This window comes from Sinohyriopsis cumingii, chromosome 16, assembly GCF_028554795.1.
Source record: "Sinohyriopsis cumingii isolate HCF-2022 chromosome 16, ASM2855479v2, whole genome shotgun sequence".
Taxonomy (NCBI): Eukaryota; Metazoa; Mollusca; class Bivalvia; order Unionida; family Unionidae; genus Sinohyriopsis; species Sinohyriopsis cumingii.
Window position 1 is genome coordinate 7,790,707 of NC_142976.1, and position 17,739 is coordinate 7,808,445.

Here is a 17,739-nt window from a genome sequence, read left to right on the forward strand (position 1 = left end):
AAGTGGATTCTGCCGCAAACGCTGACGAGGAAGGTGGAAACACTTACCACGTTCACCGCGAATTTGTCCATCCTCATTATTTGCCGGTCAGCAAGTCGTATTTGGACACGGTCAACATTACTATAAAAGGAGATTTGGGACAAAATATTCCATTCACCAAAGGAAAAGTCACGGTGAAACTCCATTTTCGAAAACGGTTCTCTCACGATTCGTAAGCAAGTCATGTATCCAGTGTACCAAGGGGTTGCACGACAGCGAGGACACGGTTTAGGAGATATGTTAAAATCGGCCTTTCGTTCGGTGGCCCCGGTGTTGAAACCGATGGTGACACGCGGATTGCACGCCTTGAAAGATGCGGCACTGACGCAAGGCAAAGAATTTCTCCAAAATGTCATCATCGACAAACAAAACCCTAAAGAAGCCTTCATGAGGGCAGGCAAAAATGTCCTGCTGCAAACGGGTAAAGACATTTTAGGCCGACGAGACACACCTATAAATGCCCTGCACGCTACCGAGTCAGGCATTCAGCAAGGACAAGGCAGAAAGAGACGACGAAGAAAACACCCTTTCACCAGACTTCAAGCCAGAAAAGCCAAGAAAAGAAGAACCGTTCGAGACTTAGACGTTTTCGATTATTGAGACACAGAAAAAATGATGCACCGAGAGTCATGTGCTTGTTCCAAGACGGAACTGGATATGTTTGCCATGCCCCCCACCATGATGACGATGCAAGAATCCCAGTGGGTGGAATTTCATCCCGTCTCCTCTTTGACGGATTCCGCTCCCATCGAGTTCGAAATCAAAGGACAACCCGAAGATTACATCGATCTGAATAGCAGTTACCTGTATTTGAAAGTCAAAGTGATCAAAACTGACAACACCAATCCTGGAGCCAATGATAGGGTAGCGCCCGTCAACAATTTCATGCATTCCTTGTTCAGCGAAGTGGACTTGTACTTGAATAACAAACTGGTCAGCAGCAGCATGGATACTTACCCATATCGTGCCTACTTGGAAAATCTCTTGACGTACGGAAAAGAAGCCAAGAATACTCATCTGGATGCTTGCGTGGTATGGAAACCTGACACGGCAGGTGCAGGCACGTTTAGCGACACAGCCCTGACAGAAGATGACAATCCTCACAATGTGGGGTTTAACACACGTAGAACTAAAATTATGCAAGGACGTAGTTTAGAACTGATGGATCGTTTGCATTTGGACATGTGGTTACAAGAAAAGTATTTACTGAACGGAGTTGATATTCGCCTGAGACTGAATCGTAGCACTGCCGCTTTCCATTTGATGGCCCATGCCAACGAATACAAAACTGTTATCCAAGAAGCCAGACTTTACGTACGCCGTGTGGAAGTGTTACCTAAAGTGGGAAACGACATCAGTCAGACGTTGAGCAGAACGACCGCCAAGTATCCCATACGAAGAGTGGAAGTGAAAACGTTCACCATTCCTGTTGGACAGCGATCCATGATCGAAGATCATCTGTTCCAAGGACAGTTACCCAAGCGTTTGATCGTTGGTATCGTCAGGAATTCAGCTTTCAATGGACTTCATAACGAAAATCCTTTTGAGTTTCGACACTCTAGCGTGTCCAAAATCGAAGTCAGTCGTGACGGCAAGACCTTGTGTACACGACCCTTTGAGCCTAACTTTGCCCAGAACAATTACTTGAGATCGTACTTGTCCCTGTACGAAGCCACCGGACAGTTAGGAACCAATACCAGTCACGGTATTATGTACGAAGATTATGCAGGAGGCTATGCTTTGTGGGCCTTTGATTTCACTCCAGACCAAGGCAGCGACGAGGGACATTTCCACCCTATAAAATCTGGCCAGATTCGTGTGGAAATTCAGTTTGCAAATCGAGACCCTGCTGATCCAACGTTGAACGTGATCCTGTATGCAGAATTTGACAATACGATAGAAATCAACAGTTTGAGAGAAGTCATTCTAGATTACTAGAAGCCATGGAAGACTGTTATCCCTCTTTACCTAGTGAAGAAACTTTGGACATGAAATGTGAGGAGACCGTGGAAGGAGAATCCCAAGACAAAGACGAAGAAATTGTCATGATGAAGTCGAGATGGCCAGAACAAGAAGCCCATTTAGTCTCCTGTTTTGCCAAACACTTGGTCGACAAAATGACGGAATTGATCAAGAAAAATTGTTATGGATGTCAAAACGATCATCCCAGTCAAATTCAACACGATAAATGCCTGATGTTGAGTCAAGAAGAAAAATTGGACGAGTATCTGGACGAAGCTTGGAGTCTCATCTCAAACAAAGACGTGTTGCACCAGTGGTATAAAGACTTGCGTGAACATTCTTGTCCACCATTAACCACTCAAGAGATTCATCGTATCGAAGCTCTCCTGAATCAGAGTGAGGAAACAGAACGAATAACCGTTTATTCGTCAGACATTTTCAAGCAAAAAGTCAGGATCGAATTGACGACTTATTATTACCTGTGAAGAAGAAAAAAACACAAATCAATGGATACCTGGGAACTTTATTACCTTTTGAACCACAGTTCGTATACGGCTTCTTGGAATCCTGTCGTCTGTGCTAAAGATGAACTCCCTCATCGCAAACCTAAAGACCATCAAGCTTACGTGATCAACACGGACGAAAGTCATCTCCCAGGAACCCACTGGGTAGCCGTCTACTTTCCTCAAGAAGGATGTGTGGAATATTTCGATTCGTACGGATTGCCCCCTTTGGAAGACGATATCATCGACTTTATGAGAAGAAATGCTCAAACCACCCGATTCAATAACGTGAAATTACAAGGCACAGATTCCTTGGTGTGTGGACAGTACTGTGTGTATTTTCTGCATCATCGCAGCCTGGGCTATTCCTTAGAACATTTAGTGACTCATTTCGATCCTCGTTCTTCTGCTAGAAATGATGTGAAAGTAGATCGATGGTTTTGTGACCATTATGCTTATCTTTTGTCTCAAGCTAGGAAACGTAGTGTCCATCAATGGCCTAATGATTTCCAACAGTGGAAATCACAATTTCATTCACAACGTTGTCAGCCCTGTTTAAAGTAGATTGTTGATTGAGAAAAAAAGTTAGTGATTAGAAAAAAAATGGTTTGATGTTATAGTGTTGGATTATTGTTAAAAATGTTAGAGTTGTTGTTTAGTGTTAAGTGATTTTTGAATAAAAAATGTTGTGTTTTGAAAAAATGCTTTTGTCTTTTGTTTAGCTATAAGAATGTTGAATTGATGCTCTTTCATTTCTTACTATCCCTCTCATGACAATCACTGAACGTTGCGGCTCGAAAACTGTGTGGGGGATGTTTTCCTTCACGTCCGCGCTTTAACTTTAAGAACCGGGTTGTTCCCAGTCTAGCCATCCATTGTCGACTCATCCTCCTAAGAAGATGTGCTCCAAACTAGCTAAGCTCAACGAAGCCTACGTGAATCTGCATAGGGTCAGACACAGTCTGATACCGAAACCAGAAGAAATAGAGAATGTGAAAATGTTAAAAATCACTGAAGACCTGATAGAAGAGCTCTTCAGAGAAGAAGTGAACAGGGAAAAAGAAGAATGGACAGAGAAGTACAGACTTCAGAGACAGCAGCAACAGCAGCAACAACAGCAACAACAACAAGAGCAGCAGCAACCTGAAGCTGACAGAGGCTTTGTCGATTGCCGTATCGACACCAAAGAGTTCTTCTTCTCTTTCCGAAGAAGCAGACCTATCGCCAGAAAGTCTATCCTCAGAGGACATCGCATTCTTAGAAACTAAAAAAGAATGCCATAGCAAACAAAAAAAACAGCCCTTTTCAGGGCTACCCAATACTCTAGAAAAGAAATAACTATTAATTTGCCAATGTGTGTAAGTAGAGTAGTGTGAAAATAAACACTAACTCTTGCTATTATTAAAAAAGTGAGGGTATGTGTTTGTGTGTTTGTGTTTGTAAGAGCTAACGTAAGTTGGTGAGGATAATAGATTAAAATTATGTCTTTTTTGGTGTTTGAGGTGTATATTTGGGGTTAGATTGGATTGCTTTGCTTATGTGGATAGTCCATTAAAGTGATTTATAAAAAATTTTACAATAGTGATGGGTAGCATAAAAAAGTGAGTGAGTGTTTCTTTTAGGTCCGCGCGTTGTTGTTGTTTTTTGGTCATGATCTAGGTAAGATCAATTTTATGTTATTAGGGGGATGTTTTCCATCACGTCCGCGCTTTCACTATAAATTGAAACTCGTTCGGCAGTCCAGCTACCCTTGTTGATTGATCAACACAGCCAGAAGAATGAATAGCAGAATAGTGAAACTGTTAGAACTCCAGATGCACCTGGAATATGCCAGGCGCATAGTAAACGAACTATCAGCGGAGGCTATAGTAGAAGAAGCAAGAGTAAAGAAGGAAGAGGAGGAGAGAAGAGAGAGGGAAGAAGAGGAAAAGAAAAGAGAAGAGAGGATGTCGTTCAATATTCCCGAGACAGAGGATTGGGGTGTTGAAGCGAATCATCCTCCCTCTGCGCTCCCCAGAAGAAAGGTGAAAGAAGACTGGGGAAGAAGATGCGTGTGTGGCGCCAGGCCAGGACGGTGCAACCATTAGATAGGTGCATCAGGAGTTCAAAAAACAGCCCTTTTCAGGGCTACCCAATACTCTAGAAAAGAAATAACGATCAATTTGCCAGTGTGTGTAGGTAGAGTAGTGTGTATATAAACACTAACTCTTTTTTAAGATAGTGTGAGGGTATGTGTTTGTGTGTTTGTGTGTTTGTGTTTGTAAGAGCTAAGGTATGTTTGTGTGAATAGTAGATTATGGGTTTCTTAGCGTATCTGAAGAGTATAGTTAGGGTTTGATTATATGAAATGAGAAAAGTGGGGATGTTTTCCTTTACGTACGCGCGTTGTTGGGTCATGATCTAGGTAAGATCCATTTTATGTTTTAGGGGGATGTTTTCCTTCACGTCTGCGCTTTTCGTATAAGAACCCACAGTATTCTTCGTTCAAACCATTCTACGGAATAACAGATACAAGATGGAAGTGTCGGCGTTGTTCAATGACTTAAGAAATGTTTATTTTTGGATGATGGATGGAGAGTACACTATTGAAAGGATAGAAAGAGAATGGAGGTTGAGAAAAAGTCTTGACTATGTCAATGAACTACAATTAGCGAGGAAGATGATAGAGGAGATGATAGAGGAAGAAGTTAAGAGATTGAGAGGATTGATTAAACCAGAGTATGTAAGAGTGGGGACTATAAAAGAGTCTATGGACAAAGTAAAAGCAGTGAGATGCTATTTAGAAGAACTAGAGAAATGGTCAGAGTGGAAGTTCGTGAAAAGGGGCATTGAACAACTAAAGAAAGCGGAAGAAAAGATGAAAAAGATAATAGAGGAAGAAGTGCAGAAAATTAAGGACAGGTGGGCAAAAGATAGAAAAGAACAAGAGAATAGAAAGAAAAAAGAAGAATATGAGAGACTGAACAATAACTGGATAAAAATCCAACAGAAGTTCCGAGCCATGGGTCACCCGGACTGGATACCGGAAAATGAAAAGAAGAAGAAAAAAGGAATTTGGGGAAAGATTAGGGGCTGGATGAGAAGATGGAGGAAATAAAAGAAGAAAGCCAAAGGCCCTTTTCAGGGCCAGCCATATTTCTCGAAAAGAGATAGCCTTTCCATTGCCTACCCCTTTTTTTAAAAAAAAATTTTTTTTAAAAATCCCATGTTAAATTCCCCTTGTCCGTAGAGTGACCCACGATTTATCGCCATGTTAAATTCCCCTTGTCCGTAAAGTGACCCACGATTTTTTGCCATGTTAATTCCCCTTGTCCGTAATCTGACCCACGATTTTTCGCCATGTTAAATTTCCATTGTCCGTAATCTGACCCAAGGGTGTTTTTAATGCTAATTCCCATTGTCCGTAAACTACCCCCCTTCACTACTGCCATCGTAAGGGTCTTCGTTGATAACTTCGCTCAAAAGCAGATACAACTTCACCAGTTGTTTTAGCTGATAGTGGCTCTGCTTCTTTATACCTACTTGCAACGTCAACGAGAGTTAACGCATATTTGTGCGTTATTTGACGTCTCCTAATAGCATGTGGCAAAAATAAAATATCCGCCTGGTGAACTTCATTAGGAGTGCTGACATAAAAATGTGCATGCTGAATTTGTTTGGGCGGTGGTAGCTAAATTTGCCATTTTGCCTGTCGTGCTAACCAATTTTCAGCCTCAGAACGTTTGACTCAGTCTGCTTCGGCGAGTTTACTAATCGCTGCTCTACCTCTCCAGTATCCCCTTGAACTATAATAAATTGATTCCATTATTTAATAATTGATTAATTAATTACCAGCCCCTAATGCTAGTTTACCTTTCATCGCAGATCTTACTAACCAATTAGCTAAAGATTCTCTATTTTTATTTTTGTTATAGAATTTAATGAATGAATCAACTTTACATCTGCAATACGTCTATCTTGCAGGTTTTTGCTTTTAAAAGCTATATCACGAGCGTGACATGCTTTATCAATATCATTTGCAACTTTATCATTCACCAGGGTTTGGTTGATCCTGATTACCAAGTCAGATATCAAGTTGGGTACCAGGACCGCAATAATTATATCCCGGAAGATGTTTTTCTCCAGGGTATTTAGCCCGAGGAGTTCCTGGAAATTTTTACATTAATGTAACAATATCAACACCGTCTTTATTTGAATTCTGGGTAAAAACGAAGAGAAAAAAAATCTGTTACAAATTGCATCTTCCACCATATGCCATTCTTTTTTTTTTTCTTTTTTTGTTTTTGTAACAGCAGATGAATCAGTAGTTGGAGTTTTAACTCTGCAACGTAAACAATATAAATTTATACATATTTATAATATTATGGATGTAATTGATTTCTCAGCGACACGAAAACAAAAGCCAGCAAAACATCATCCAGCACTACCGAATTCTGTTAGAATGATTATAATAGGCCCGTCTAGAAGTGGAAAGACACAATTACTGCTTAATTTAATAATGAGATGGCTGAAATGGAACAAACTGTATTTAGTTGCACCATCAGTTGATGATCAGATATACTATGATGTACTTAAAGATTTTAATGAAAATGCAAAATTGTTAAATGAAGATGGCGACGATATCATTGATTTTATAACCGATATTGATGAAGCGCCGATTGTTGATGATTTAGATGGACTTATTAATAATTTAGTTGTATACAATGATGTAATGCCGGACAGGCAGTCAAATCCAGCTAGAATATTTTCTCGGGGTAGACGTAAAAAAACATGTAATTTATATCACACGATATACGAATACCTAAAGTGATCAGAGATAACTGTAACATTTTAGTTGTATTTAACGGAGATGATACACATACTCTGAGAAATATTCATCAGACTTGGTGTTCAGGAGATATGGACATAATTAGATTTAAAAATTTCTTTTCAAAAGCACAAACTACCCAACACGGATTTATAACAATAAATTTACACGATCTCAGAACAAGATATCGTGTAGGTCTTGATAAAGTATTTGGGTCATAATTATAGCAACAGAGGAGGTGCGATCTCAAATAAATGTCCAAACATGTAAACAAAACACATTAAAGTTTAATAAAAATAAAGCGACTTAATTAGAGGAAAAGCGGTATAATTTATCTAACTGGTCAGAATTCTTTTAATTTTTCGTAGGAAGCCTTATTTTCAAAAAGTGGACCTTCTATAAAATGATCTGTTCGGCTCCTCTGCTGCTATATTTTGACGCTTGGGTTCAGTCTTGAGCACAGTTCATGCCAGAATCATTATTCTAGATGATTTTATGCATATGTTAGTTTCACACCATTCAGCAAAAGGTTCATTGGCATACATTTTACTCGGTATGTTACATTTTTGTATTTAGCTACCGACAACTTTATGATCGACTATACTACTGCTGTATCTGAAATTGTGAAACTTGGTGAGAGGATGCATCTGGATGAGTGCTACACATCCATCTTAAAAGTAGGTTACTGTGACATGTTTTGGACTTGGGTTTAAGTTTCACTGTTAACATGCTTTAATCATTAAATTAGAATATGTAAACATTATTCTTAGTACTATACCAGTACCCAGAAAAGGTCATTGTGACCTTTATTTCACATTTTACTGGCTTATTTTAAGGTTTTGCATCTAGGTCACGATTTAGATTTTTGGCATACTATGTGTATACAACCATATCCAGAATCGTGAAATTTTGGGATATATATTGATGACCAATGTTAATTTCAATCACTTTTTAGTATGTCCCATTTTGATGCTTCATTTACTTGGGTTAAATTTTGTATTAGATGTTCATTCCATGGCTGGGATTGTTAAATTGATGATAATACGCATTACTATTACTACTACACCATTTTTTTCAAGAACAAGTGACTCGTCATGACCTGTATTTCCTTTTTTGCTGCCTTTAGTTGTTTTTACATCAAGCTCATGATCATGCAACTTTCTAGTATGTTGTATGCCTGCCATCCTGCCCCTAGATTCATGAAACCTGGCAAGTAAATGCAACTTTCTGGTATGTTCTATGCCTGCTATCCGGCCTGGATTCATGAAACCTGGCATGTAAAATGCAACTTTCTGGTATGTTGTATTCCTGCTAACCTGCCCCTAGATTCATGAAACCTGGCAAGTAAATGCAACTTTCTGGTATGTTGTATGCCTGCTATGGTGCCTAGATTCATGAAACCTGGCAAGTAAATGCAACTTTCTGGTATGTTGTATGCCTGCTAACCTGCCTGGATTCATGAAACCTGACATGTAAATGCAACTTTCTGGTATGCTGTATGCCTGCTATCCTGCCCCTAGATTCATGAAACCTGGCAAGTAAATGCAACTTTCTGGTATGTTGTATTCCTGCTAACCTGCCCCTAGATTCATGAAACTTGGCAAGTAAATGCAACTTTCTGGTATGTTGTATGCCTGCTATCCTGCCTAGATTCATGAAACCTGGCAAGTAAATGCAACTTTCTGGTATGTTGTATGCCTGCTATCCTGCCTAGATTCATGAAACCTGGCAAGTAAATGCAACTTTCAGACCTGGCAAGAAAATGCAACTTTCTGGTATGTTGTATTCCTGCTATCCTGCCTAGATTCATGAAACCTGGCAAGTAAATGCAACTTTCTGGTATGTTGTATGCCTGCTATGGTGCCTAGATTCATGAAACCTGGCAAGTAAATGCAACTTTCTGGTATGTTGTATGCCTGCTATGATGCCTAGATTCATGAAACCTGGCAAGAATGCAACTTGATAAGTTCTACATTTCTGCATCCGTGTTTCAAAAAGATCTGTGACCTATATTTCATGCTTCAGTAATGTCATCAACATTTTGTGCTAAAAGTTCCTTTATTGGGTGCTGTTTTTTAGTCATGACACTTGATAATTGTACTACTACTACTACTACATCATGGTGCCCATCTGTTCCATTTTTCATTTCTACACAACTTGAGTTCTCTGCCATTATAAAATTATTGTAAGTAGCTTGAATTGGCAAGGAAGGAAGAAACTATTTTGGTCTCAAATTATTAAATTGATAGTGACTGCTGGAAGGTACACTTTTCGCACCATTTCCCTTGTGGTCAACATACCATAACCAAATTTTGTAAATGGCTTGAGTTCAAGATAAGAAAGACACATACTTAGTGGTGAAAGGTCAAGGTCACTGGCTGTTAAGGGGAAACATGGTTTACACATGATGAGTTCTTTGTCATCTACTTGACCCAACTATATGGATGGAATAGATTTTATACAATACACTCTTCATTATTGGGTAGGTCTAGGTAACAGTTCTGTATCATGTGCATTGACTTGAACCTTGTGGATTGCTTGCTTTAGCGATGAGGCATCGGCTGATTTGGGGGTTTTAAAGATGAAAAATAAAGGTCACAAAATAACTAGAGTCCTATGTGACAAATCAAGACCAAATTTGATGGATGGCTTGAATATGAGACAAGAAAGGAAGCTGTTGATTTTTGGTTTCAGCATATAACTTAAGTTCCATATCTTTTACCTTAGCCAGAATTTGTTGATGGCTTGTATTTAAGACAGTGAGGATGCCTACTAATTTAAATTGACTGGGTCAAGGATCCAACTAATTAAAGTGGTTTTTTTTACTGAAGTAAAGCAGTACTATTTACCAAATGGCAGGTGTATAATGTACCATTTATGGCACTCTTCTGTCAATGAGCTGACCTAATTATTTTAATTGACTTGAGATTGATGTGGGGAATAGAAGAAACAACATAAATTTGCATTTGTACATGTATTTCATTAGTGTCATTGAGCAGTGTTTTCAAAAAATACATCGAAGAAAAAAGGTAACAAAATATGACATCTCGTTCACATAAAAAAACATTCATTTGCCCCTTTATTCTAACTGTGTAGCCATCTTACTATCTATTCTCTACTTCAAGATGAAGATCCCTGCCCCATCCCTCTTAATGGTATGGTATGCAGGGTTGCATCTAGGTTTATAAATTTATACTGAATGCCACCATACCTCTACAAAATGGGGGCCAAACAAGTGCAAAATGTGCATTAAGAAAATGCTGCTAGAGATTAAGAGTTTATCAACTGATACCTGTAACACTAACATTCCTTCACTCTACTGGCCCGTTTGTTGAATGGTAATTCTACATGACATGTAGAAAAATGTCAAACACCCGTATATTAAAAACTCCCATTCTCGCTTATTTTGAGCCAGTGACAGGATTTTTTCCCCCATCTCAGTAACGGAATATTTTACTCTTTGGTGCTGGTTGGATGATTTTCACTACATTCACTATTCCCATCACTCCTCCTTTGACACTCTTTCTGTTGTTCATACTCAACATTTTCAGCTCTTTTTTTGCTGTTACCTCAGAAAATAAAAAAGAGCAAGTTTGGACTATTTCTTCATGTGTCGCATGGGCAATCTGAGGTCTGAGGAATGTACAGGAGTAAGAACTTCACAACCAATAATTATGTCATGGACAGGTGTGTTGATATTTTCACACAGATCAAGCATGAGGTTCCATGCATAACAAGAAAATCTCTTGTAGAATTTATTTAAATTTACAAATGATGCCATCTTCCATCTTATTCTGAGTACAAGTAAACCACTTTTGCAACAGTAGTTTTAAGGAACTGCATATCCAAGATGCATCCCTAAGTTCACAAGAACAATAAAATTTCTTCTGCCAGAAAATATTATTTCCATTTTTTATATTTTTTATTTTACATTGGCAACAGTTTCTGCAAAACTGAAAAATTAGAGCCACAGGGGCATGAAAAGCATATCACAGTGACCTCATTGTGAGATAGTTTATTACTCAAAAAGCAACATCATCACTGAATAAAACTTGTTATTGATACAAGCATTTGGTGACTAGACTATTTCTTCTCAGACTATTAAACCACTAGACTTTCTTTTTCCTTTATATATATATATATATATATATATATATATATATATATATATATATATATATGCACATACACACACAAACAATGAGCTGAATATTCCTTACAAGAGAGATCCATTTATTCAAGCCTACCACTATCTAAAAAAGTAAAGAAAATTGAACATGAAGCCTAATCTACAACATTTTAAATGTTTGTCAATTTAGGGTGTGTGCAGATATAAGGACGGATGGATGTGGACTTGCAAAAAATGGGCACTAAAGTTACTGCAATGCCTAGCTTCTACCAGGGCATGCTCAAGAATTTTTTAAACTGTTATACAGACAATCTAAATACAGTGAAACAACTAGGTACAACCATCAATTTTGGTGGTAACTAATCGTGGGTCGGTGGTTCTTTCTGGGGTTTTCCTGGGTTCTTCCCCCACCATTAATACTGGCTGCCATGTATAGCCTATCGTGTGCTGAAAAATGGCGTTAAACACTATAACAACAACCACCATCAATTCTGGATAATGCTGGAGGTGGGGAGTATAAAGAGGACCTAAACATGTGGCCAACTTATTGAAATGACTAGGTTACGGCGAGTTTTTTTTTTTTTAACACATTGGTTATCTCATGCCAAGTAATTTGAACTACATGCATTTTTCAAGGGCATGTGCAGTCAATCTGGACTAGTCATAAATTGTATCAAACCTGCAACCCTTGCATAACAAGTCCAATGTGCTACCAACTGAACTACTGTGGCTCTCCCTCCCCACAAAAAAAGTTGTTTTGGGGTGAGGCTTCTGTGTGAATCTCTTTGCTATTAGATGTTGTTGTTGTGTTAGGTTTAATGCCATTTCTTGGCTTAAGATAGGCTGCATATGGTGGCCAGTATAATTGGACGAGGAAGAAACTGGTCAAACAATGGTAGAAACAACCGGCAACTTTCTCACATACCCACACTGGCTGAGCACAAGACTTGAACCCATGTGGACAGAGGTGAGATGGCAATGATCAAGAAAGGTGAATGTTTTAGAACACTCGATCACCCGAGGCCTCACTATTAAGTGCTAAAAACAGATGAAGACGTACACATATTTCCCAACCAGGTTCCACTAAATAATGTTATTGACTACATTAATGAATTTAAATTTTAAAATGACAATCTTCCTGTATTAACTGACACAATTTAGAGAACTTAAATTTAAACTCAGTGCCATACATACAGACCTCATGTAACTTGAAAATTTAAAAAGAAGCCTGTCCAAAGATATTTGCATTTATGATTACTTCACAAAGTAGACAGCAGAAATTTAAAGAAATATGAGGTCTTGATAATACAAATGTGCAAGAGTCAATTTAAGTAAGTTGGCAAAAAAATATTACTGAAATATACCATAGAAACAAAACAATAATGACATGTTTTCAGCACAATCTTAATTTGACATCAATTACAAAGTCCTCACAACAATTACAAAGTCCTCACAGCATGTCAACACAGATCTGATATGGTACATACAGGTTCTTTACAAATGAAAGAAATAATTGCAATCTGATTGATTTAAAATCCAACAATGATATTATCTCCAAACAAGTGTTTTTATGAACATTAAGTAAATATTATATGAGAATGTGATACACAGAAAAACATCTTGTTAATAGTGTCATCATTCCCACCAAATATAAATATTTGTTACTTTCCTTAATGCCATTTGACATCAATTACGAAGTCCTCACAACAGGTCAACACAGATCTGATATGGTATTTACTGGTTCTGTACTAATGAAAATAATAATTAATGCAATTCAGTCTATTCTCATTCACATCCTTTACCTCAAACAATAAATATCAGCAACACCAACATTAAATTCACACAATCAGTACGAACCCTAGGTGTTACTCTTGACAGTACTCTCACACTGCACCAACATATCATGAACATATGCAAGGCTGCATACCTTGAGCTGAGACGCATCAGCTCCATTTGCAAATATCTTTCAGTTGATGCCACTAAAACACTTGTGTGTTCATTAGTACTTTAAGACTAGACTGTTGTAACTCAGTTCTGTTTGGTTCATCTCAATATCTACTCCAGAAACTTCAAAATGTTCAAAACACAGCTGAAGATCATCCTTAGAGTACCACGATCAGTGCACACCTACCCCTGCTCTTTACCCTACACTGGCTATCCATTCAATCCAGAATCAAACACAAAATTTGTTCTCTGTACTGTTTCACTGATGGACTCCAGTCCAACATATCTATCTGACCTTACCCATGTGTATACACCAGCAAAATACTTACGCCACTCTTCTGACAATCGTATACTCATTATTCCCACTATGACAACATTCTTTAGTATACCTGGGCCCAGCAACATGGAATGAATTGCTCACTGAAGTTGGACACAAAGACAAAGTGATTCCATTCAAGAGTGCTCTTGAAACTCACTTATTTCGACTGCAAGAACAAACTAAAAGACCTAATAATGTTTCCTACCATAAATATTTTCAGCATGTTTTATGTTTTCTGTTTTATTTTTTTTTGGTAATCATATCATTTTAAATGTTATTTTATGTTTTAGGTGTTTTCTAATGTTGTAAAGTGCTTAGAGCTTCTAAAGATTAGATGCTATACAAAGTCCTCATTATTATTATTATTATTATCGATTTATGCCATATACATTCAAACCCGTCAACAGTGCCCACCCATGGGAATGGCAAAACTGATCTTTGCACATAGGTAGACTCTTTACATGGGTTCAACTTTTCAAATTGGTCTTTGAACAAATTCCATGTACTAAATATGTGTGCATTTTTATTTTTAATGTAGCTTAATTTTACCCGTATCACTAAAATGTCTGGAGTGTGGCAGTTTACAGTCATGTCTAGCACAGAGGTATCATGCTGCAGACATGTAGCATCATGTCCCACCAAGTCACATTATCCTGAAACCAGGCCAACCAGTCCTACCACTAACCTCTTAATGTTTACCAAATATCATTATTATTATTTTATCAAGATTATTTTATATGCACTATTCAAGAAAATCATAAAATGTGTACATCTTGTTCACTTCCATATTTATGTTCCACACAAGATTACTGAAACCTGCTCATTTTAATCCACCAATAAATGGAATAACCATTGATCTTAATTTTGTGTACCAAGACAAAACACTCATTTCAGTATTGACAGCTTACATATGACTATAAAACTCTTATGTCTGTAAAAGTTAGACTTGGAAACAGAAGTTCATGCTTCATAAATAATATCTGGATTACCACGAGATCAAAAGACAGTTAAGAGGCCTGGGATGAATAGTAGATCAAAAGAAGTCATATATATTTTTTAACCTATGAACCAAAACATTGCCTGCCTTTACAGACAAGTTTTAAATACTGAATTTTACGAAAATGGATGTAATTTGTATCTCTTCTAAAAGATTAACTTTAATCTCAAAATTGGCCATAATATCCTGCCTACGCTTAATAAGCCCCTGGATTTGAGTTTGCCCAACTCTGAATTTTGCTGCGACTTCAAGACAACTTTTTCCACTATTCAGCAAACAAACTGCTTTGACCCTATCCTGTAAGGACAAAAACTGTCTTGATTTCAAGCCTGACAAATTGACACCTTTAAGTTAGAATGAAAGTGTGACTGGAGTACAAGTGAGATATGACATGTTTAAATGTTAGTTCACGTGATATGGCTTCATCTAAATAATTCCCTGCTCATCAAACAAAAATTAATTTGCATACTTAGAAAATCACACTTAATATGATCCACTGTTGGTCAAGAAACACCTGCTGACTGTTGAAGGCTGGTTACCATTACGCACTGGACAATTATATCAGAAATGTGCCAGGAGGATATTAGAATGCCTGTTAATCAGGGGAGGTAACTGCTAGGACAGTACTTGTTATTTACTATTTGAACTACTAATTACCCCTAACAAACATCACAGAACCAGACCTGATGGCACGTTATGTGGCAAAAGATCTGGATCTTTTCAGCCTGCTGTTGGATCTTGCTTGTGCTGCAGTATATATGGTATTTATCTTTCTGTCTGTACCAGTTTTCATGGTTCTGACATTTTTGTCTGTTCTTTAATTCTAGGACCAGGTACTGATCCTTTTTCTTTTTCATTAAAAGATCAACATTAATTAGACCTTTAAATACAGGGTTTCTAGCAACCAAGAAACCCATTTAAATTTGTAAGGCACAAAAAATATAGTGAATTTACAACATATCTGTTTGGGGGGGGGTGTATACAAACTACACCTCAAAACACAATGTTACACTACCTGTCTGGGGCTAGTGTGTATACAAAAGACACCCTCCATAAACAACATTATAATGCCAGTCAAGAAAACAGATATACATACCAGTAACTGGACTGGACTTCTTCCAGACACAGTGGATATTAATGATTTGACACTGACATGATCATCATATCACAGTGGATATTAATGATTTGACACTGACATGATCATCATATCACAGTGCATATTAATGATTTGACACTGACATGATCATCATATCACAGTGCATATTAATGATTTGACACTGACATGATCATCATATCACAGTGCATATTAATGATTTGACACTGACATGATCATCACATAAACAGCATAAAATATTTCTCAGCCAGAAACAAATGCCAACATGTCTAACAATAAGACTAAAAGACATGCAAAACAAACTACTGTATTTTAAATTCAAATTATTATACAACTGAGAATGAAATTATTGGACCAAAGTTTTATCACAGTTTATAGCTGAAAGTTTTATCACACTAAAATACTCAACAATGAAATGAACATGGCAAACAATCCTGATCTATGTCATTTCAATAAGTATCATACTTAAACTGAACTAAAATTTGTGAATATTTCATGAAGTGTCAGTAAAAATGTTCACATAACTAAATACTAGAACTAAGACAAAATTGTTCTTTCTGATCACAATTCTGTTGAACAGCAGCCCCTAAAATGAAATGAAAAAGTTACGCCAGAAGAAATGCAATAAGCTGTCCAATTCAAAATCATTAACACTATAAATTCTGACAATTTAGCTATCTTGCGGTGGAATTACAAGAATACAACATCCCTTAAAAATATATTACTTCAAAATACTATAACATAACTAGATCTATCATCAATACAATATAAACAGCCAAGTATAAAATCCTGTTTTTAACCAAAACTGTTAAATGTTACTGCTGTGAAAAATACACAACAGAAAGTAGATCAAATTAACTTTTTATTTATAAACATGTTTTGCCTAGAGGGGACTGTCTGCTGTTATTGATGAATTTTGGTTGATTTTGTCAGTGGTTAATGTAATGGCACAACGGGGTTGCAAAACTCCTTCACAGAACGGAATAGATAACCCTTGCGCAAAGTTTTTCAACAGAAACTGAAGAAAGCAGTGAAGACTGGGCTGTCCAATGCAAGTTGGGGATGCCAGCTGCAACTATCTGGACTTCAAAAAATAAAATGCCGACATTAGATTCTTGGATGCATTAAAAAAATCAAACCAAGTTAATATCCTTCTTAGGTTTTATTACTGATTTGGTTACATTAACATATGCAGGATTCCTGCCACAAATTTTAAAAAGATTCCAGACCAAAAAATAACAATTTCCAGACCTAACATTGTGACAAGTTTACTGACCTAATAGACTGTATTCGGGATGACAACCGAGAAAGAAAAACTTTCAAAGCAAACATTGAAATAATGGATATATTGGAACCTGACCTTCATCTTGATAAAGCTTCATTGCGTTTCAATGATTAGCAATTAACAGTTGAAAGCCCCGTGTTGGAAATATCAAAATTCTTTTCTGCACAGCCAACAAGTTTCTATCCTGATTATGGAAGAATCTATCCAGGCTTTAAAGTCATCAGCTGCTTCCCACAAAAACACTAAGTCCAGTCATTCTTTACACAATATTATGAGGTTCACACAGACAAATAAGAAGATGATCCCAAGAATGGCAAATCAAATCAAATCCAACAAAATTAATCTATATACTATCACAACACAAAACTTAATGAAAAAATCCATGATATCGAAAATGCAGACTAATTCTCAACGTGTCGGCATGGAATCTCCTGCATATTTATCAACTGTAGTACTACCCATTTATATCTGCATCATCTGGACCAAGGTAATATTGTCGACATAAATGAATGTCAAGATAATTGGGGTGGGCATCAAACTTAGCATGCAGGTGAAATTTACACAAAGTGACCAATCATCAATAAGTAGGATTCACACAGAGAGAAAATATATACTGTAAATTTTGGTTAAATTAAGACAA